The sequence below is a fragment of the Leopardus geoffroyi genome, chromosome A1 (assembly GCF_018350155.1).
Source record: "Leopardus geoffroyi isolate Oge1 chromosome A1, O.geoffroyi_Oge1_pat1.0, whole genome shotgun sequence".
Classification (NCBI taxonomy): Eukaryota; Metazoa; Chordata; class Mammalia; order Carnivora; family Felidae; genus Leopardus; species Leopardus geoffroyi.
In genome coordinates, this window is record NC_059326.1 from 80,808,414 (window position 1) to 80,829,335 (window position 20,922).

The 20,922-nt window shown below is 50.9% G+C and overlaps 1 long non-coding RNA gene across 1 annotated transcript in view; it reads left to right on the forward strand.

Moving 5' to 3' along the window:
* The first annotated feature begins 5,501 nt into the window (after positions 1–5,501).
* LOC123599902 overlaps positions 5,502–20,922 on the forward strand; it is a 604,975-nt gene continuing 589,554 nt past the window's right edge. Inside the window, exon 1 of the long non-coding RNA XR_006713347.1 lies at positions 5,502–6,226. This is a non-coding gene — a long non-coding RNA (uncharacterized LOC123599902). The remainder of the gene's footprint in view (positions 6,227–20,922) is intronic.

The window sequence follows — 20,922 nt, forward strand, 5'->3', positions numbered from 1 at the left end:
CCCTGCTTCCTCCCAGGCCTCAGACCTGCACCGCGGGCTCTCCTGGGGCTCCAGCCTGCAGAAGGCGGGTCGGAGGTGGACCTCAGCCTCCATAGTGGTGTAAGCTGAGACCTTGGGACAGGTCTCTGTCTCTGTCCTGTTGGTTCTGAAGAAACTCCACCGGTACTCGCTAGGGCTCACCTCTGCACGCGATGGGCACTACCACCGTGGCCTTAGCTCCCACTCACCTGCCCAGCCGGGGCGCCTCACCCCTTTCCAGCCAATATGTGACAGGAATGACCACCAAGTGGGGGACGTGCCAGCCAGTGTTTGCATTTAGAGGGGATCTAGTCTCAGGCCCCATACTTATCTATCATACAGGCCGGGCCTCATCGTGACGGGCCAGATGTGACCTGGAAGAGGGACGTAGGCAGGTGGCCCTGGGTCAGCCATGCTGGGTCTGGAGGTGCTGACGAGGCAGGCCCCCAGACAGGAGAGGACAGGCGGTGAGAAATAACCCCAATGCAAAGCGGCTCCTCCCCTGACTCATCTGCTTGAGCTACCTCTGCTCCTCCCACCCTCAGCCTCACGCTCCTGAAAGTTCCAGGTGAGGCCAGCCTTGCCAACATCCCAGAGAGGCTGCAAAACAACCCTGCGACTGGTGGACGGTGCTGGGCATGCAGCCCTAGTGGGGTATAGTGGGTACGCGTTTGGTCTTTGCCCCCAGGGCCTGGCATAGAAATCCTAACACGCTAGAATTTCCCCGGGAGGTCGTTTGTTATTCATTATGAGCCCTCGCCACACTTGAGTTTATGAGCTGATTCCTGTCCCCTGGAAGCAACTGGCCTGTGGAAGGGTTGGGACTTCAGCTTCCCCCCTGAACTCCTTGGAGGGGACGGGGTTGGAGATTGAGGCCAGTCGGTCAAACTCCAGATAGAAACCCTGGACCTGAAGTTCTGAGAGCTGCCTGGCGGTTAATGCGTTGATGGTTCGGGAGGGCAGCCTGCCCGGCAACAGCACGCGTGCCCACTGTCCCCTGACCTTGCACTGAGGGTGCGTTTTCATCTGGCTATTTATTTGTATCCTTTATAACAACGCAGTAATCCTAAACAGTGTTTTCCCGAGTTACAGGAGCTGTTCTAGTGGGTCACCGAACCTGAATGGACCCCCAAATTTGTCCCTAGTGGAGCACAGTGCTGGAGGTCTAGGGACCCGGACCTTGGGACTAGCCTCGGAAAGGGCTAGCTGTCTTGTGGGACTGAGCCAACTGGGAAGTTAGTGTCAGAAATGGATCAAGTGAGAATACAGGGAGTCGGCAGCAGAAAACTAGGGGACAGCATATGGGGAAGTGTCCCCAAAGCCATGTGTGTTCATCATATGGGAACAGGTCTGCCCCGAACCCCTAGGCAGGTCCAGCCAGGTGTTAGCTCACAGCGGGGAGGCTGCTGGTGGTGTGAGTGGTGGGGGTGGGGGGGTCACTTAGTGCCATCCTCTAGATGGTTTGGATGCATTTTCCAGGGGGAAGGAGCACAAGGGCAGGTCCGGGGCACGTTTGCGGTGTGGGTCTCCCTTCAGGATGTACACAGGTGCTGGGTCCGATGGCCATGCGTTGTCTCAAGTACCGCCTGAAGGCTCGGGAGACAGAGCTCCCGTCACCGGAACCACATCACTGGGCCCATTCGGGATGTGCTTGTCGAAATCCAGAAGAAGGATTTGAAATAGAAATCTCCTAAGGGAGGTTCTTTATACTTTGGGCTGAGTGTGGCTCATTTCTGCCTGTCTGGACCCCAGCTTCCAGATGTGCACTTATTTCAGGAGCCTGTGAGTCAGCTGCAAGGGGCCAGCTTCTCTCTCTCAGGGGTAAGAGAGGAGAATGGAGAAGAAGCAGGTACTCAATCAAATCACAGAGTCAAAGCGTCAAGGCAGAGTTTTGAAAGATAGAGATAAAACTGGACAGTGAATAAAAAATTGGAAGTGATTTTATCCTGGTGTAATTTTGAGATGTGCCGCTCAGACAGCAGATGAGTAACAAGTTTAAGGACAGAGTCACGTGCCTCACAAATGTCTCGTGACTGTTGAGTGCCTCGTATCACGTCCTCCAAGGCAGCCCGGCTGCTCGGAGGACACGGTGAGATGTGTCATGGGGGCTCGATTTGCACGGAGGGCTGAAACATCAGGACAAAAGTGTAAGACATTCTGAGCCTCCTGATGACCTGATCGGACTTTTAGGAGCCCAGGTTACATGGTTCCTGATTTCAGACGGTTGAGGAACTACTGATGGAATAAAAGGTTTTCTTTGTTGATCAATGCTTCTGCTCCTTCGCTTCCGGATGCTGAAAGGCAGGTGACAGTTCTCAGCCACCTGGGATCTGGGCCGGGACGGGGAGACCACCTCAGGGGGACTGAAAGAAGTTCTGAATTGTCTGAAAATGTAAGTGAAACCTCCTGGTTTTATTTTTAATGTTTGTTTATTTTTGAGACAGAGGGAGACAGAGCATGAGTGGGGGAGGGGCAGAGAGAGAGGGAGACACAGGATCTGAAGCAGGCTCCAGGCTCCAAGCTGTGAGCACAGAGCCCGACGTGGGGCTTGAACCCACGAACCGTGAGCTCGTGACCTGAGCCGAAGTCGGAGGCTCAACCGACTGAGCCACCCAGGTGCCCCCAAACCTCGTGGTTTTAAAGATCGCTTTGTTTTCTTTTTTTTAACATAAACAAATTCGTAACATTTGCATTTATGCTCATGTTCCCTAATTTTGTTAATTGTGCCACATTCAGAGTTTTAGCTTTCTTAGATGGCTAGTCTGTCTGTACTGTCTGAAGACATTTCATGCTAATAGTTTTATTGAGCAGCTATTATGTGCCAGGCTCTGTAAATCCAGAGAGAAGTGAGTGGGGCTCCCGGTCCTCCAGGAGCTCATATTTAACCAGGAGGTTCTGATCTACCTACAGGCAAGTCGCAAGTCCCGCGGGGCAGAACTTTCTGGCTCTGTGGGCACCACAACGGCTTGCAGGAAGGCTCCCTTTCCTTTTTGGCTTTCCCTGTGTACTTATTGTGAACGTAAAGTCATGATGAGAGGTGTGCTTCTCACCTATTTTGTGCATTGCTGCGTCTCCTTGGTGTGGAGAGCGGTGCTCTTCTTTGTGGAAGGCTGCTAATCCTGTGAGATGAGGACCCCACCCTTAGGACTTCTTTTGACCTCCGTTGCCCCTGGAAGTCCATGTCTCCATGAAGAGTCATGCTGCTGTTTAGGGCTTCAATGTGTGCTTTACAGGAGGCCACAGTTCTGTCCACAAGGGCGTTCTGGGCACAACTGCGGGTGCCATAAGTCTGAAAAAGAGGTTGATTCTCATTGTTCCCAGCTCCCGTATCTGTGAATTCTCCTGCTTACTAAAATTTATTTGTAACCCCAAGTTTTTCACAGTGCGTCAAAAAATTTGAGTCGAGCGCTGTGCCCATTCCTGGCTAAGGTAGAACAATACGATACCCCTACTTTTTGTTTTTGTCCTTCTACTTTTTTTTTTTTAATTTTTATTTATGTTCGAGAGACAAAGTGCACGAGCTGGGGAGGGTCAGAGAGAAAAGGAGACACAGAATCCGAAGCAGGCTCCAGGCTCCGAGCTGTCAGCGCAGAGCCCGACGCAGGGCTGGAACTCACGAATCGTGAGATCATGACCTGAGCTGACGTCAGACGCTCAACCAACTGAACCACCCAGGCGCCCCGGTCCTTGTGCTTTAAAAACACATCCTGTTTATGGGCTTAGGGCCACGTTTTCAGCTTTTTGCGCTTTTTTGGTGTGGTTTTGCTGTTTTAAGTGGGCCCCACGCATAGTGCTGAAGCGCTGCCTGGTGCTCCTAAGTACAAAGTGGTGATGAGCCTCATGGAGAAAATGTGCGGGTCAGAGAAGCCTCGTTCAGCTCTAAGTTATGTGCTGTTGGCCATGAGTTCAATGTTAACAAAACAGTATACATTAAAGCATCTTTAGATGGAAACACACATAAAACAAAATTACCGATTGATCGGTTGGTTGAAAATGTCATAACCAGAGGCTTGTAGGCACCTACCCCTGCGTTTCCCCTGAGAACAATGGCTTGGTGTTTGCTAATTCAGTGTTCACGGTGACTTTATAAAACATCACTGCCATAAGTATTTGAAGGATATTCAAATGTGGAATGGTCTGTATTTTATGAATTGAACAGGCAGTTTCCAGAATGCTGAGAAGCCCTCAGAAGTAAGAGACGTGCTTTAGTTGGCTTATTATCTACCCAATGCCGAATGCTTAACTGTAAGCATGTGAATGCTTGGGGGGAGTTTAGCTTTTTAAATATCAGCTTTGACATTGTCAACATGTGGTGTTGGTGGTTACAAGACAGTGGGTCTGCTCCGGAGCAAAGAGGGGTCACATCATTGGAAATGACCTATTACGACCGGACATCTTCTTGTTTCCTACTAAACAGTGACACTCCGATTGCCTGACTGACCAGAAATGCCAGGAAACACCAGCATTTGACATTTGAATTTGACAGCCTTTATGAAGTATAATGGCCAACCAAAGTAGCTTCACCGATCTTTGGTCTGTTTGTTTTCAAGTATAAATACTGCTTTCCTAATGAAACCTTGAAGATGACGCATTCTTCACTTATAAATCCCAGTGGTGCCATTTGGTAAGCTAGGAGAGGCATTGCCCCACTAATAAGGAGATTTTTAAGGGCATCCTCCCGGAAGTCTTGGTTGGTCCCATCTTGCCCGAGGCATCTACGTGAGCAGGCCATTGGCGGGGGCACCTGGAAAGCCAAGTTATTACACCGTAGACCCTATTTGCATAATATCAAGTGCGGGTTTCTTTGGCAACCCTGCTAGCTTACCCATTCTTGCTAAAATATTAATGACAAGAGAAGTGCCATGCATGCGGGGAAAGCCATTTTAGCGACGGCCACCTGTATCATTTAAACATTTACCCCCAAGCTGGTTTTGTGAGCAATCCAGTTGTTGCAAACTTACGGCTCCCTTGGGCAAATGACAACGAACAAGCCACAGGCACGCAGCCTCAGGGTGGGTCCGGGACAGCCGGTGCAGGTGCAAGGCTAGCTGGGCCAGCATCCGGGACACCGGGCCATTGTTTGCAGCTGTGGATTTTCCCACTTCCAATGGAAGGATATTCCAGCATGGGGGAAGATTCTCCTCCGTGGAGCCCATGTCAAGCCTGGCCCGCGTGACAACGGCGAGCCAAGCCCGACCACGGGCACCCGATAGCCCTCAGATGTGGCCGCGAGAGGTGTCGGCTCCTGCGTGAACTTTGTCCCTGGGTGTGTGTTTTGGAGCTTGCCCGGGTGACATTCAGCCTCTACATTCATTTTTATGATAATTCTGAGTAAATTGTAGAGCAGTAAGCTCTTCAAGCCTGTCTTTCTTGTGAAAGCCGCGAATCAATCAGCTGTGGGCTTTTTTGGGGGCTTTTCAATGTATAGTGATCATTTAGATTTGACGTGCATTGTGAGACCCTAGCTTGCGCCCTCCCTCCGGTCTGTCATTAATTCCAGCCCTCGCTATTCTGAAGTACAGTGAAGGATGGCGGAGAAATCATTGCCCTCTTCAGCTCTGTTATTGCACAAAATAGCAGCGCAATAATTTTTTGTCAATGTTTTACTCTAAAAGCTTTCTACGTCAGTTTTGAAAAGGAAGCAATAAAGCCCATTCAATGGTATGAATAAAAATCCTTTGAGGGTTAGGGCAGGGCTTCTTTTCTTCAGCTGGTAATCAAATTGGAGCTAAAATGAAATTGAGTTTTCTTATGAAAATAGCCTTTGTTGCTGGGAAGGCTGGTAATTCATAAACAATAACCCGCTCTTTTGTGTGGGTAATAATATATTCATGTTCTTTCAATAGGGTAAAAGCCAGACCTAGTGCATTATGGTACAGTAAAAATAGCTGAAGGGGCTGGCTGGAATGATCTTGAAGAAGAAACGTGGCGTTCGGTGACTTTGGCTTTCAGCATCCCTCTGAAATGGGACTTTGCCTGGATCTGTGCTCTGGTTTTCGTTGTTGATTTGTCGCTGCCCTACGATATTTGGTTAATTGCGGATGGTCTCAAGCTGTGCTCGTCACTGCCACGGCCGCCGCGGCTGCCGGAGCCCCAGCCTGCTGCCACAGGACGTTGTCATTCACAGGAGCAGGCTCTCGGCGCCCACGAGGACAGGAGCGTCCCGGAGCCCTGGACCCGACAGGCAGCTGCACGCGGGGCACAGGAGGTAGGCTGCTGGGTGTCCCCTGCAGGAGGAGGGGGCGTCCTTGGTCGATGGGGAGAGGGGTGAGGTGGTGGGGGCACAGCCTGCTGTGCTTTTTCTGCTAAGTGGTCGGGGGTCCGCAGGGGGAGAGCGTCTGGTCGTCTGAATTGTGGTGACTTCCAACCGGATCACAGGTGGAGCCCACAGGCAGCTCTGCCCTCGAGCCGGTGCAGGACCCTTTTGAGGGGGCGTGTGTGTGGGGCCACCGGGCCGTCCTCTAGGACCTGGTGGCGCCTGGGTGCAGGGTACTGTGTGACCCATAGGTGGAAAGACTGTCCTGCTGAGACGTGTGTGCGCTGACCTGAGCTTGGAAGCTGCCTGTGCAGGAGTGATGCCGTTGGGAGTCAGATGGGGCTGGAACTGGCACTACGGATGTTTTGCCGACTGTTGCTACTTGGGCAACAGTGACTTTTGTTCTCTCTCTCAAGTTGGTAAAAAGTTATGTTTTGGCAATCACAAAAATGTGTGGCAGCTCTACCTTCAGGTTGGATTGTGAAAATAGCCGTGGTGTTCCTGGACCCAGATGGAGGGGCCAGGGCCACTGAGATAAAGGTCACTTTGCGTTGCATCGGACACAGAGTTGAAAGAATGAAGCTCTAATCTGTCTAGATTATTGAGATTGCAAACATAGAAAGAAGGTTCTGATAGAATGCTCTAGCTGTTTGGGAATCAGTTTTGGTTGCCTTTGAAGTTCCATTTTCTTGGCTCTGAACATCATTCAATGGAAAAGAAAGGAAGGAAGAAGGAAGGAAGGAAAGAAAGAAAGGAAGCAAGAAGGGGGGGCGGTGGAGAAAGGAAAACCCTTTTGCCTGCTGAGAAATGTAGAGGATGGCGTGGGCAATGTTAGCACTGGTCGGAAGAATGTCATTCCTGCTGGATTTTGATTGTTTGGCAGACTCGGTCCTTTCATCGTCACTGGTAGTCTCACTCAGGGGTACCTTTTTTGTGAAGGTCCCACGGAATAATGTGCTCTCCTGGCTTACGCTCAGGGCTTTGCAAAACCTGTCCTCGGTTCAGAATTGGAGAATGAACTTGAGATGAAGACCAGAGTGTGCAATTTTAAACCAGCGAACTTGGACAGTTTCAGAGACGCTGAATCCGTTGACGGCTCGCCCCCTTCCCCCTCCCCCCCCCCCCACCGTGGACCTGAGAAAGCAGGGGTGAGGGGGTAGCAGCAGTGTTTACCTGCACCCAGATGTGGCAGGGGTGTGTGCGGGGCTGATGCTGGCCAGCAGGTATTTCTGTGTGTTGTTTTGGAATTTTAACAATGAAATTGCGTGCTTCACAAAAGAACTTTTAAGGCACAGTGGAAGCTGACAGTTGTGGTATTATATGTCATTATCCAATTAGTTGACACCAGTGTATGTTTTTATGCTTTACTTAACACACCTCTGTGTGTTTTCAATGCCAACCAATGTTACTTCCACTGAAGTCTTTCAGAACCAGGATTCTAATTGTATATATTTTACTCTGCTGCAGTTAGTCTGTGCTTTCAATATCGCGAGCACCTCAAATTCCGATTTTAAAATCTATTTCATATTCATTTTCAGGTGAAAAATAAAAGCCAGGATTCTGTTGGCTTTCATTATGTACTTTGTCAGAAAAGCCCCCCCCCCCCACAAGTTCTTCCTTTTCCTGCTGACAGAGCTGCATTGCTGGAGGCTTTATTCTTATGCTAAGGTTGAATCAACGTGAAAGAAAAGATTGCTAATTGTCAGAGAATTAGCTTTTCAACTTCCTGTAAAGGAAATGGTAAACAAAGTTCTGGAGAGTTTTCACTGTGGAGGAAACGATGGGGAAATAGACTTCGTTCGCTGTGGAAACCATGGGCAGGTATCACAGCACACTTCCAACCAGAAAATTGTAATTTTCTGTAGCTATTTGGTGGTCTCGATGAAAAGTTCTCCTTTTAATACTTCCTGTTTTAAGGTGCAGTGGCTTTGCCTCTTGGTACCTGCGATGCGTAGGGCAAAGAGAGGGAGGAGCACAGGGTTCTGTTGGGTGGGTGGCACTGGGCAATCCCGGGAGTGCTAGCCCAGGGGGGGACAGGTGATTGGAAAGAAGAAGGTGGGTGCTTGGGACTCTGGTCTTGTGCCTGGTTTTCCTCTCTAGTTACTGAAAAAAAGATAAAAGCAAGCTGCACTTACCGTCCCCTACTTTAGACGGCCAACTGCCTTTTCTCCTGCACGCCACTCAGCAGTGGGGCCGTGTCACGGCCTAGGGGGTTACAGGCGAGGCATGCACGTGCACTGCTGTTCACAAGCGGCCCTCTGTCCGGCGCAGAGCATGGCAGGCATTTAGAAGCGGGGGGCCTGCCACCCAAGCAGCCTTCAGGCTGGAACCCAAGACTGGGTGTTGTATGGGAGGCAAGTCTCCTGCCGCCCAGATCGTCTACCGAGTGTCCCGAGGCAGACAGGAGGACGGAACGGCACCCTCCCCTCTCCACCAACCCCCCACAGGCAGACTCTGTGCGCCCTCGTGTCCTCCCTACCCACAATGGGCGGCCACCTCCTTGCAAGAGGAGTTGCTCTTTTCTTTCTGAAGACTTGGGGAGGGAGGATGGGTAGGCAAGGGTGGGACGCCAGGGGCTCGGGGCCTCTGGTGGGTGGTGGGGTGGACACCAGGACCAGGCGGGGTCTGGGGAGCAGGTGCAGGGTGATCCAGGTGAAGCACTCCTCCAGAACCTACCGCTGTGCATCATGGTGGCCACAGGATGGGCAGGCGTGAGCTCCAGCCGGGGGCCTCTTCTGCTGGTCCCGCAGGAGCCCGCACTGTCTGGGTCCTGTGGAGTCAGGGAGACAGATCCACCTGGGAGCCCGGCAGGTGCACTGTGGCAGGTGCCCCAGGCGGTAAGGGCTGGCCAGGGCCCTGCTCCTGAGGCTTCCGGCAGATGGGTCATGACTGGCTTAGTGTCCTCTAATGGCTTAACTGTAACATGGACTATCAAGGTGAAGGAGGGGGAAATAAAGAAAAAGGGGTAAAAATCCACACAGGAAAACCTGAAATATTCCATTGTGACTCTTCTGGCCTTACTCATATGGCAGACACAAGGTGAACCAGACCCTTTGGGTTAGAAGGCAAAGAGCAGGAATTTATGCTAAGATGAATGTCAGTGAGGTCAAAGACTCTTCATTATTTCGTTTTCCAGAACCTCTATCCTCCCATTAAAGTCATTTCAATCTTTTCACCCTGATTACCAAGTGATCTGTGGTTACCTTGGCTTGGCTAGGTTTTCTTCAAGACAGGGAAGTACATTAAGAACGTAACAGGGATGTTTGAATGCATATTTTTTACTTTTTAGGGAATCAGAACATAGATTAAAACTACAGACTTTTTGATTATTAGAAAAAGTTTCGATATAAAAATTGGGTACAAAATAGGCAGTTTTTAAAATAAAAGCACATGTCAACAACTGCAAAGGATGTTATGCAGATAATTATCTGTCAAAAATTGGCTGTGTTTCTGTATTTATTTCTGTTTTAACCTGCACCACTTGATGGACTCGCCTGAAACTGGGGGTCAGGTTAAATGCTTTTCTACTGCTGTGTGCAAATCGAATCTCCAAAGTGCAGAGATCCAGTTCAAAGCCTGCCATGACTTTGACACACTTCCTTGGGCCCTGAGCCACTGAAATTAAGAGTTTATTTACAGAAGGTTGCTTCCTGCACCCGCCAGCCCGTAAGGTTTGCGAATCTCACCTTATTTTGTATTTCACCCCAGGCACACATTTCATAAATCTAATGGCTGAATCTTCCTTCAACTGTTTCTGAAAAATTACAGGTTACTGGAACACAAGCCGGAAAACACACAATTATAAATTATACCTCAGTTTTACTTTTGTATCTGGGATGTTTTATCTTAAAAAGTGAAAAAAAAATTATGCTAGCATTCTTAGGGAGGTAATGGAGGTATTTTGATATTCTCAAAATATCATTTCTTTGTGTGTGTGTCATGTCTTTTCTTTTTGAAAGGTTAAAATGATGTTTTAGGATGTAATTGTGACATTGAAATTCCTGATCCCTAGGAGAAAGGATTTCGTTGTAGGACTGCTATCATTCTAGAAATAGTGTGTATTTCCAACACGGAAAATATCTGTTTCCTACATCCTGGTTCTGAATATCCTTTAGAGTTGATGTCTCAATATCAGACACAAACCAAGCAAAACATGTGGGCTCCCCCTCTTACCTTGACTCAAGCCTCCATGATAACCCGAGGGCCTAAATGTTGAATTCCACCTTCTGGGACTTGACACAGGCTATGTCTGTGCCCATAGGCAGCTGCCTCCGAATCCCTCACTGGGAAGATGAGTTTGGGAAATGGTCTGTGCAGGTCCAGGAAGGGGGCTTTTGTCCATGTGCACAGAGAATGCAGAGGTCCTGGCACCTGTCGTGTGGTATGGGGACACAATCAGTGACCATGTCTCCTTGGTTGGTTGGTCTCCTGTCCGTTGGGGTGGGGTGTGGTGGGGGGCAGAGCGGGAACCGCTCTCTGCCCCTGGTCTATGGACAGAGTAATCTGTGGTCTCTGGTTGTGCAATTTTCCAGAAAATGGTTCAGATTATAGAACCCATGGGCGGCATCTCTCCTGGGCAATGAGGTCTTAATATTATAGTGTATTTACTCAACTCTTGGCAAGTACTGTTATCATTAAAGGCTATTTGTCTTTAAAATGGTATTTGTTTCATTTAGCAGACAATTGGACTTTGTTCAAGCTTAACTAGATGCTGGAATTTGAGCATGAACGCTGCCCCTAGAGAGCGACATCCCTTCAGTTGGCAGCGGGGCTAACGGACAGGTGCACCTGGAGGCCAGCTGCCTGGGTCCCTCCTGGCTCTACCACCTTCACCTCTGAGCTCGGCTTCCCACATGTGTGCAATTGGGAGGGTAATAAGGTCTAACTTACAGGGCTGTGCTAGGGGGAAATCAGAGGAGACCTGCAAAGTACTTGGCATCACAGCATGCAATAAGCTCTCAATAAATGTTGACCATTGTCATGGTTGCAGCTCATCGATTCTAGCATGACCTTTCTTACATTTTAATGTCTTTGAAATTGGGATATCTCTACTGTAATAGCTTAGGTTTGGTGAAGTGCGGTAATCGGTCGGACAGAGACTTCCACGATGAACGACTTCCTTAATCTGAGAAGGGAAGGATACATGAATTATTGTTGAAAGTCTGTCTTCTGGAATCCATTTCCCTCAAATTCTCAGGTAAAGAGGAACCAGAGTTAATGCCGAGATTTACAATGGTCAGTCTTTAGAACTGAGACGGAGAACAAACAGCATCTTGAAGCATTAAGCCACACAATCGTCACCAGAACATTGGATGTTCAGAAAGACACAAATTGCTCTATTTTGAAAGGGACAAATCGTTTTGTCTTACATCCCAGGCACAAACAGACTTTACAGAAAAGAAGATAATTGACTCGAAATCTTCTACTCTTCTCTCAGAAGGAGGTCAGCTGTATTCTGATCTGGCTCAGAAGCATCTCCTTTCCCATTAGTGTTTTGTAAGAGGCCTTGTGTCCTGAGTCACTTGCAAACACACTAACAGCCCAGGCCACACCTGTGGGGCAGCCTTTCACGTGCACCTCATCTTGTGTGAGGGCTCCCCGAGTGCTAAATCCTTCAAAGCAGCACTCCCACGGCCCGCAGGCTCTTCCTCGGTGTGACCAGAAGTGCCGCGTTCACACCTTACACGGCCCATCTGGTTTCTGCTCCTGCCCCCCTGGCACCGTCCGGGAACCTGGTTCCTTCCCTCCAAAGATCCAGGTTCTGTACTGATGAGGCTCCAAAAGATGGGTTTTGCAGAAAATGATGAATGGGTGCTCTGTGACCAGTACCTGAGAAAAGAGAACGGTGCCACCTTATTAATACTGGGGGAGATGACGTGGCCTGGGATGCTGGCCAGGCCATGTGGCTGCTCCTTGCTGGGGCCGTATCCGATGTGAAAGGCAGAGGCTGGGGACACCCAAGGCTCTCGGATGTTGGGAAGGTCGCCTGGAGGACGTGGGCAGACTGTTTACTTCTCCACCTCTTCCCTGCACCCCAGGTTGTCTGTGTGCTCTCCCGTTCTTTCTTATTTTCACATACGTAGAAAGCTCTCGGGGTCACTTGGACAGGAAACCCTCAGAGGGGCACATACGTTAATACTGATTGAGAAGGAGCAGTGGTCTCAGCAGAAGGATTTGCATGCTGTCCCGACATACGCACATTTATCTTATAAATAACTCAGGTATTGCTGTTCTAAATTAAAAACAAAATTTTTTTTAACATTTATTTTTGAGAAGAGAGAGAGAGAGAGCATGAGCGGGGGAGGAGAGAGAAAGAGGGAGACACAGAATCCGAAGCAGGCTCCAGGCTCTGAGCTGTCAGCACAGAGCCCGACACGGGTCTCAAACTCACAGACCGCGAGATCATGACCTGGGCCTAAGTCGGGCGCTTAACCGACTGAGCCACCCAGGTGCCCCAGGTATTGCTGTTCTAATGGACGGTGCACATTTAGACGACAGGGTCCTGGCAGGAAACAGCACGTTCAAAAGGGACAGGTGAGAGATTTTAGGAAAATAATTTTCTAGACAGAGGTGGGCAGTGCCCAGGGGCCTGAGGAGTGATGGGAAGGCACCCCCAGGGCTGGTGGCACTGAGGACCTGTGGGCCACGGGGTGGGGGGAGCAGTTGTGGACTGCCAGAAACTGTGGTCTTAATAAATTCTGGAATGTTCTAATTTTCTGTGAATGTCTCTCATGGGCAAGAACCAACAGCAACAGGAGAACCAGTTGGTAGAGGGTATGGCCAGCGGCTTCTCCAGGGGCCCAGACAGAGGGGAGAGGACACTCAGCATGGGGCTCATTAAAAACAACCCTCCAAAACAGGTAACAAAAGATGAAGTAAAGTGAATTCAAACAGAATAGATTTAGGGCTTAATAAACTATGTCTGTGGGGCACCTGGGTGGCTCAGTCAGTTGAGCCTCCGACTTTGGCTCAGGTCATGATCTCACGGTTTGTGGGTTCGAGCCCCGCGTTGGGCTCTGTGCTGACAGCTCAGAGCCTGAAGCCTGCTTCGGATTCTGTCTCCCTCTCTCTCTGTTCCTTCCCTGCTCACGCTCTGTGTCTCTCTCTTTCAAAAATAAAGATTAAAAAAAAATTAAGAAAAGCAACAACTGTGTCTGATGTCAGCTGAACAAACACAGAAAGGGCTGGGCCCTGTTCCCTCTATGCACTGCAAGCCATTCTGGGGGATGGGGGGGAGGTACAAACGGATGGCGGGGGCTGGGGAAGTTCTGAGAACCCCCACCCCCCACCTGGCAATTCTATCCAAGATCAAATGTAGACAGGGTCTGTCATCTGGAGCTGATGGCATTCTGAAAGTTCCTGTTAGATCTTCTCAGACACATAATTGACTCACCTCTACAGAAACGGGTATTTATTCAAATCAAATTACCAACGTAACAAGAAAACAATGCAGGTTGGGACCCAAGCAAAAAAAAAAAGTAAAATCAGCAGTTTCATTGTGATGGCCTTTTTTTTAAGTTAGCGATTACCTTACTGTTTCTATATGCTTTGAAACTGCCATTAAAACTTTCGTTGCTCATATAAAATCCACCTTGTAATCATTAAATTTCAAAAGTTTAGTTTTCTCTAAGCTGATTAGAATAAATGTAAAAATGCTAAAAAAAAAAAGTAAAAATCACCCAAAGGCAACTGTTTTTTTTTTTTCACTTCATAGGTAGATTTACAGCCATTTGAATCAACCTTATTTTTTTTTTATTTATTTTTTAATGTTTATTTTTGAGACAGAGCATAAGCAGGGGAGGCAGGGGAGGGGCAGAGAGAGAGAGAGAGAGAGAGAGAGAGAGAGAGACAGAATCCGAAGCAGCTCCAGGCTCTGAGCTGTCAGCACAGAACCCGACGTGGGGTTCGGACCCACAAACTGTGAGATCATGACCTGAGCCAAAGTCAGATGCTTAACCCACTGAGTCACCCAGGCGCCCCAACCTTATTTTGCTTTTGAAATTGCTTTTTAAAACATTTTTAGATGAAGTACAGTAACATAATATGTTAGTTTCAGGCGTGCAGCATGGCGATTTCATAATTATACACATTATGAAATATTCACAAGCGTGGTTCCCATCTGTCACTGCACAGTTACTGTGACAGTATTGACTGTGTCCCATGCTTACTCTCTACCCCCCGACTTACCTGTTTTATCCCTGCAAATCTGTACCCTAACTCCCTTCACCTGTGTCACCATCCGCCCTCACCCCCGGCCACCGTTCTCTTAGATGCCACATGTAATGCAGTCCTAAGGCGTTCCCGTTTCTGACATACTTCACTCGGTGTCATGCTCCCCAGGTCTGCTTTTAATCCTTGCCGCCGTCTTTGTACTCTTCTTGCTGTGTGTAAGCTGCTCCCATCTATGGGAAGGTTTTGGCCCAAAGTCTCTGCGTTCGCAGGAGAAAAACAAAAAGGTTCGGCAGGTAGCGGGTTTGGATGTCCTCCCGCCCGGATGTCTTGAGGCGCTGGTGTGCGATACACAGGGGACCGTCCTCGGCGGGTGGACTGTCCCCGGCGGGGGCTTCTGACGCAGGGACCCTTCCCTTCCCGGTGCATCGGGAAACGCGTGCCTCTCGCCTTTTCTGCCGAGCTGAAATTCCACATTTAGAGCTTTACTCCTTTGGCACAACACTACCACTCCGCGTCCAAGTTGCTAGAGCTTGTGTTGGCCTTGTGACGCTCACCTGCTCGCGGCAGGAGCAGCTCTGGGGTAAGGGGTGAGTGAGGGGGACCTGCGGCTGGCGGGGGCGGGGGGGGGGTGGGTGGTGGTGGAGGTCACCGAGAGGTCGTGACCCCGGCTGACCCAGGAGCTGCCTCGGCCAGAAGTCGCTCACGTGGCTTCCCTCTCCCACCTGGGGGCCCTGTTCGAGGACAGCCTCGTGGAGTCCCTCAGGTCCCCACCACGGCGGGCCTTTGCAGTGGGCGCGAGGCGGAGGGCGTGACGGGTACGGAGATATCGGCGTGAGGAGGCGGGCGTGGGAGGCTGTGCGTGTGGGCGTGAGGGGGCGGGGCTGCGGGGGCGACCTTGAGACCAGAGGAGGCAGGCGTCCCGAGGGCTGGCGTGGGGGAGGCGGGCTGAGCAGGCTTGCCAGGCGGGAGCACGCTGCCGTGCGTGGGACCCGCGCGGTGTGCGGAGAGTGGTGAGTAGGACAGGCCGTGAGGAGGGGCCGCGCGCGCGGCGGGGGGCACGTGTGGGCAGACGGACGCCAGTCCCGGGGCGCGGGGAGGACGGCGGGCGCAGGTGGGCAGGGTGGCGCCGGCGCCCGTGGCGGGAGAGGCGCGGCGGGTGAGGCGCAGGGTGCCCCAGTTGGCGGGACTTTTCCGGAAGCGGGGCTGCTCGGCAGACGGGTGACCCAGAGTGAAGTTCCCCGGCCGGGCAGGGAAAGAGCGGACGGGCTGCCGGGGGGCACGGCCCGTGAGCGTGGACTCTTGATCAGCGCTCAGGCCCCGATTTTGGGGTTCGGGGGGGTCGACCCCCGGCATCGGGCTCTGCGCTGGGAGTGGAGCCTGCTTGGGATCCTCTCCCCGCCTCTCTGCGCCTCCTCCTCCCCTTCCCCTCCAATGCTCTGTGTCTCTCCCAAAATAAATCAACATTAAAAAGGGCAGACGATTGTGTCAGCGTCGGTGGAGGGAAGGACGCGGGGTTCACATGCACGAGAGTGCGATTTTCTCTGGGACTCGGACACTCACTTGGCCCCGGGCCTCGCGTCCGCGAGGGGTCTCCAAGCCCGCGGAGCCGGCCGAGCGTCCATGAGAAAAGCGTCAGCGAGCCTCGCGCAGGCGTGGCGTGTCGGGAGCGGCCGGGTGGCGGAGAAGCAGCGCGCGCAGCCTGCACGTGTCAGCAGAGACATCCGCTTGCCGCCGGGTGGAGGCCGAGAAGCCCCAGGATCTCTGGGCAGGGGGTTGAGGCACAGGCGCACCCGTGGCGTGTGCCGCTGTGAGAGCACAGGCACCCAGGATGAGCCGGTATTCCGGTTCGCGTTTGAAGCCTGCAAAACACCAGCCTCCCTGCTCATCAGGCAGCCGGGGAGGGCTTCCCTCTCTCCCAGCCTTTTCGTGCTATGCAGGCCTTCATCTGATGAGGCGTGGCCCACCCACCCCAGGGAGCATGAGCTGCTTTACTCAGCCCACCAGCCCACATGTTAACCTCACTCAGAAACGCTCTGGCAGACGCAACCGGAGTAATGTCGGGCCACATATCTGCCTTATTGGTGGCCCAGTCAAGTTGGCACATGAAGTTAATCATCACAGTGTCTTTAAACAGAAACACACATAAAGGATGGTCACCTATTGATAGCCTGACCAAAATGTTGTGACCTGAGGTTCTCAGGAACCCAACCCTGTGCTGCCCCAGGGGTAGTGGTATAGCATTCACTAATTCAGTTTTCAGGGCAGCTTCATAGAACACAGCTACCATGGGGCGTCTGGGTGGCTCCGTCGGTTGAGCGTCTGACTTCAGCTCAGGTCATGATCTCACGGTTCATGGGTTCAGGCCTCCCGTCCAGCTCTGTGCTGACAGCTTAGAGCCTCGCACCTGCTTCGGATCCTGTGTCTCCCTCTCTCTCTGCCCCTTCCCGGCTCACACTCTGTCTTTCTCTCTTTCTCAAAAATGAATAAACGTTAAACACACACCCACAGAGCTACTGCAAATGACAATCAGCACCAGCCCCTGACCTGTGGTAGACCCTTCAAAGATTCCTTTATGTTCCACAATTTTTCTGATCTTACAGAAATAAACGTGTAGAATCAAATTATATTCTGAGGGGAAAAGAAGAAAAAGGAAAAGAAAAGTTGAAACAACCGTTACTCTGCTTCCGTATCTCCTAATTTTGGCAGTTACCCCCAGTTGCTCTAGCTGGGCACCATTTCACACACGGTTTTGTGTAATTTTATGGATTTGGAGGAGTGCTATCTGATAGAACTTTCTGTGGTGATGAGGATGGTCTTACATGTGCTGACTGCTGTCTGGTGCTGGCTGTCAGGCACTTGCAATGTGGCTAGTGTGACCAAGGAGCTGAATTTTTAATTTCAATTCAAGTTTAACTTGCCACACCTGGCTGGTGGCTGCCATATTGGGAAGGTCTAGTCCTTGGCAAAGGTTCTCTGGTTACCTTGCATTGTGGGCCCCAGTCACTCATCCCAAACCTCCCGAGACTGTGTGAGCTAACACAAATGGTGGGTTATGGACTCAGAACAAGTGGGAGCCAGGCAGGACTCCTCACGGATGGGAGAGTACGGTGGAGGTTCAGTCTGTGAGGAGTGTCCCCAATTGTTCGACAATTTTCTCTGACACCCAACGACTCTTTCCCATAGTTCCCAAGGAGGCTCAGGCGTCTGAATGTCTGTGGTACCCGCTGATGGGCCTTTTCTTCTGGGCCCCCCTCTCAAGTCCTGCAGCCCCCAGGGTCCACGTCCTCCCTGCCCCAAGACCACTCAGAACCCACAGGCACCTCGCTCCCTACAATGGCGTTTGAAAATGAACTCTTGTACTCCAAATGGAGCCTCTGTTGTTAAGATTAGAGACTTAAAAAAAATTTTTTTTAAATTTATTTTTGAGACAGAGAGAGACAGAGCATGAGCAGGGGAGGGGCAGACAGAGAGGGAATCACAGAATCCAAAGCAGGCTCCAGGCTCTGAGCTGTTGGCACAGAGCCCGACGCGGGGCTCGAACTCACGGAGTGTGAGATCATGACCTGAGCTGAAGTCAGACGCTCAACCGACTGAGCCCCCCAAGTGCCCCAAGATTGGAGACTTTTTGACCAAGGGAAGTAGAGACTCCGTCAGAGGTGGGCGTTGCAGGTAGACAGCCTTCTGGTTGCTGTGGGGCACGTCACCTGGCCGCTCCGTGGAAGGAGATGTGGCCGCGGTTGGTAAGGGATGGAGAGCCGTGTGAGCGGTCTTGCCTGGCGTACAAGAGAAGATGGCTGGCGTTTACTGAGTGTTTCGTCTGCACCTGGTGCTTTGCTAAATACTGTTTCCTTTGATCTGTACAAGTGACCGGGAAGAAGGTACTGTGGTCACCTTGTTTCGTGGGTGAGGAGACGGTGGCCGAGGGAGACCCCAAAGTTGGCTGTGGTTCCACCATCAGGTGTGACACCGGGTCCCATGGGGTCTTCCGATTAAAGTGAGTGTGATGTGCTCTAGCCAGTGGCTCCCCTTCGGGCTCCAAAATCATACTTTCTTAAAGCTTGTATTCCCCCCACCGTTGTAGGAAGGAGACATTTTGGAAAAAAAGTTTTCTCAACTCCAGATTTTCTCTTCCGTCGTCAATCTAACAAGCTGTGGAAAAGTGTCCCCGAGAAGACCCTGTGACACATAACCTGTGGGTGCTGGAGGCGGGGCTCAAGAGAACCCGACCAAGGATGGCTGCATTGTTGGAGGGTGACCCAGCTCAAGATGGAGAAGGCCTTAGAACATCCCTCAGGTTTCCTAAGGATGGCACTGCCTGGAAGCTTCCAGCCTGGACCCTGCAGCCCTTGGCTGCCGCTCACCCCCAGCTTTCATTCCACCTGGTGTTTGTACAGAGTTCGCCATGCCGCCGTTCCTGCCGTAAATCTCCCCTTGGTGAATTAAAGGTCTGTCTCAATCTGCTCCAGGCCTCTGTGATATTCGTAGCAGAAAGTGGCAGAATTTACTACCCTGCGGGGAATGGGGACCGGGTAGTGTGTTCACAGGACAGTAGCAAGATTTCTCCTCATGTGTTGCCCGCAGAATAAGGGGGCAGGTAATTAACGGTGTCACGTGATTACAGGGAGTTAATGTGGAAATCGGTGCTAGACTGAGAACTACCCCTGCTCCCCAAGGGTCCACTCCACCTGCTTTCAAGCCACCAGGCACTCCCGGCTGACCATGGCCTCACTGTGGAAATGGGACTACTCCACGCCTCCTTGTGTTACCTGTGCCTGCAGGTGCCCAGTCAGGAAGGCAGTCGCTGTGATGTGCAATTCTTTACACAGAAGGGCTTTGTGTTTTGTGAGCGCCTTTATAACATGCTGCGCTGGGGGTTGAGGGAGGTGTTGGAGAACGGAGTCTTTTGGGCAGGTCTCAGCGATTACAGGATGGTCTGCTCTACGCATCTGCCTGAGGACATGTGAACACAGAGGCACTAGTGACAGGTTTGTCCTTTCCTGTCCAAGCTATGGCCAAGATAACCTCAGAGAGAGGACTTTGAAAACCATCCTTGTGTTCAGACTCCGCAGCCACCTAAGTCCACTGGGTCAGCAGAGTCCCGCTTTGTGTCTGTGCACTTGTAATGAACCAACCTTTGCTGAGTTACTTAGATTTTCCTGTACAGAGAGGAAGTCCTTTGCTCTTTTCCTCGGGCATACGGTTACACGTTATATGACGGGTTGTTAGTCTAAATTTTTCACAACCAGTAGGGCCTGGGAACCCACTGGCCAGGAAGGATGGCCACGGTGAGCATCTGTACAGCGGTTTCCTGGGTCATTGTCAGCTTTGCAGCCAGGGTTCGCTGAATCGAGTTGAGAGTGCAAGAAGGGCTTTCTTTTTGCTTTGAGTCCCCGGTATCTTATGTTCTGCATTAAACCATTTTTTTTGGTATATACTATAGTTCAGTATTCTTCATTGAAAACAATCCTCTCTCCAGAAAAAGGTACGCACACATCCCAGAGCTTACAAATTGAGGCGTTCTTAGACTCACTGGGGTTCTTCCGTACCATGGAACACTTGAGCTGCGGTGCTGAGAAACGCAAGAGCACATTCTGTTCCCTCCCTTGCAGGCATTGGAATTCCTGTTAGTGGAATCAGAGAGAGCATTCAGCTGTCACGATTGGGAAGAACTGTAGAAGGGGTGAATTTTACTTTTAAATAATTTTGGCCAATTCGGATGTAGTTGCAGACTTAAAACCTGCACAGTCCAGTAGCCTTGCATATGCTCTTTAGCTAGGTTCATCATTTACGTTTTGTACCACTCATCATTTTCTCTCCACACACACACGCGCAGTTGGAACCATTTGAGATTAAGTCAAGCCCCGCTACCCCAGTGTGCACTTACTATGAACGAGATATTCCTCCACACACACAGACTGTACTTAGCAACACTGGGAAAGTTAACGTTTACCCGGTCGTACTATTAAATCAGTGGTTCGCCAGGTGAGGTCCCTGGGTCAGCAGCGTCACCATCTCCTAGGAACATGTTGGAAATGCATATTTGCACCCCCCCACCCAGACCTGCTGAATCAGAAACTCTTGGGGGAGGGAGCTGGTCAGCAAGCTTTGCCAGGCTTTCCTGGGATTCAGACATGGCGAGGGATTTAATACCATAAGTCTAACGCACGGGCAACGTTCAGATGCCACCACTTGGCCCAGGAACATCGAATACAGCTATTTCTCCTATCCAGCTCTGACCCACGGTCAGTAAGTGCATATAGGTGGCTTGTTTCTTTCGTGTTCTTCAATCCAGAATAGTTCCGTAGCTTTTCCTGGGCTTTCTTGACCTTGATGTTTTCGAAGATAGCCCATGTTTTGGATTTGTCAGGTGCTTCTGCCATGAGGCATGGCTGTTGTTCCAGCACCTTGTCTCCCTCCGGGAGGCCTGAGGTTGGTTGCTCTAACCCTGGGCATGTTGGCTCTGAGCATTTGGTTAA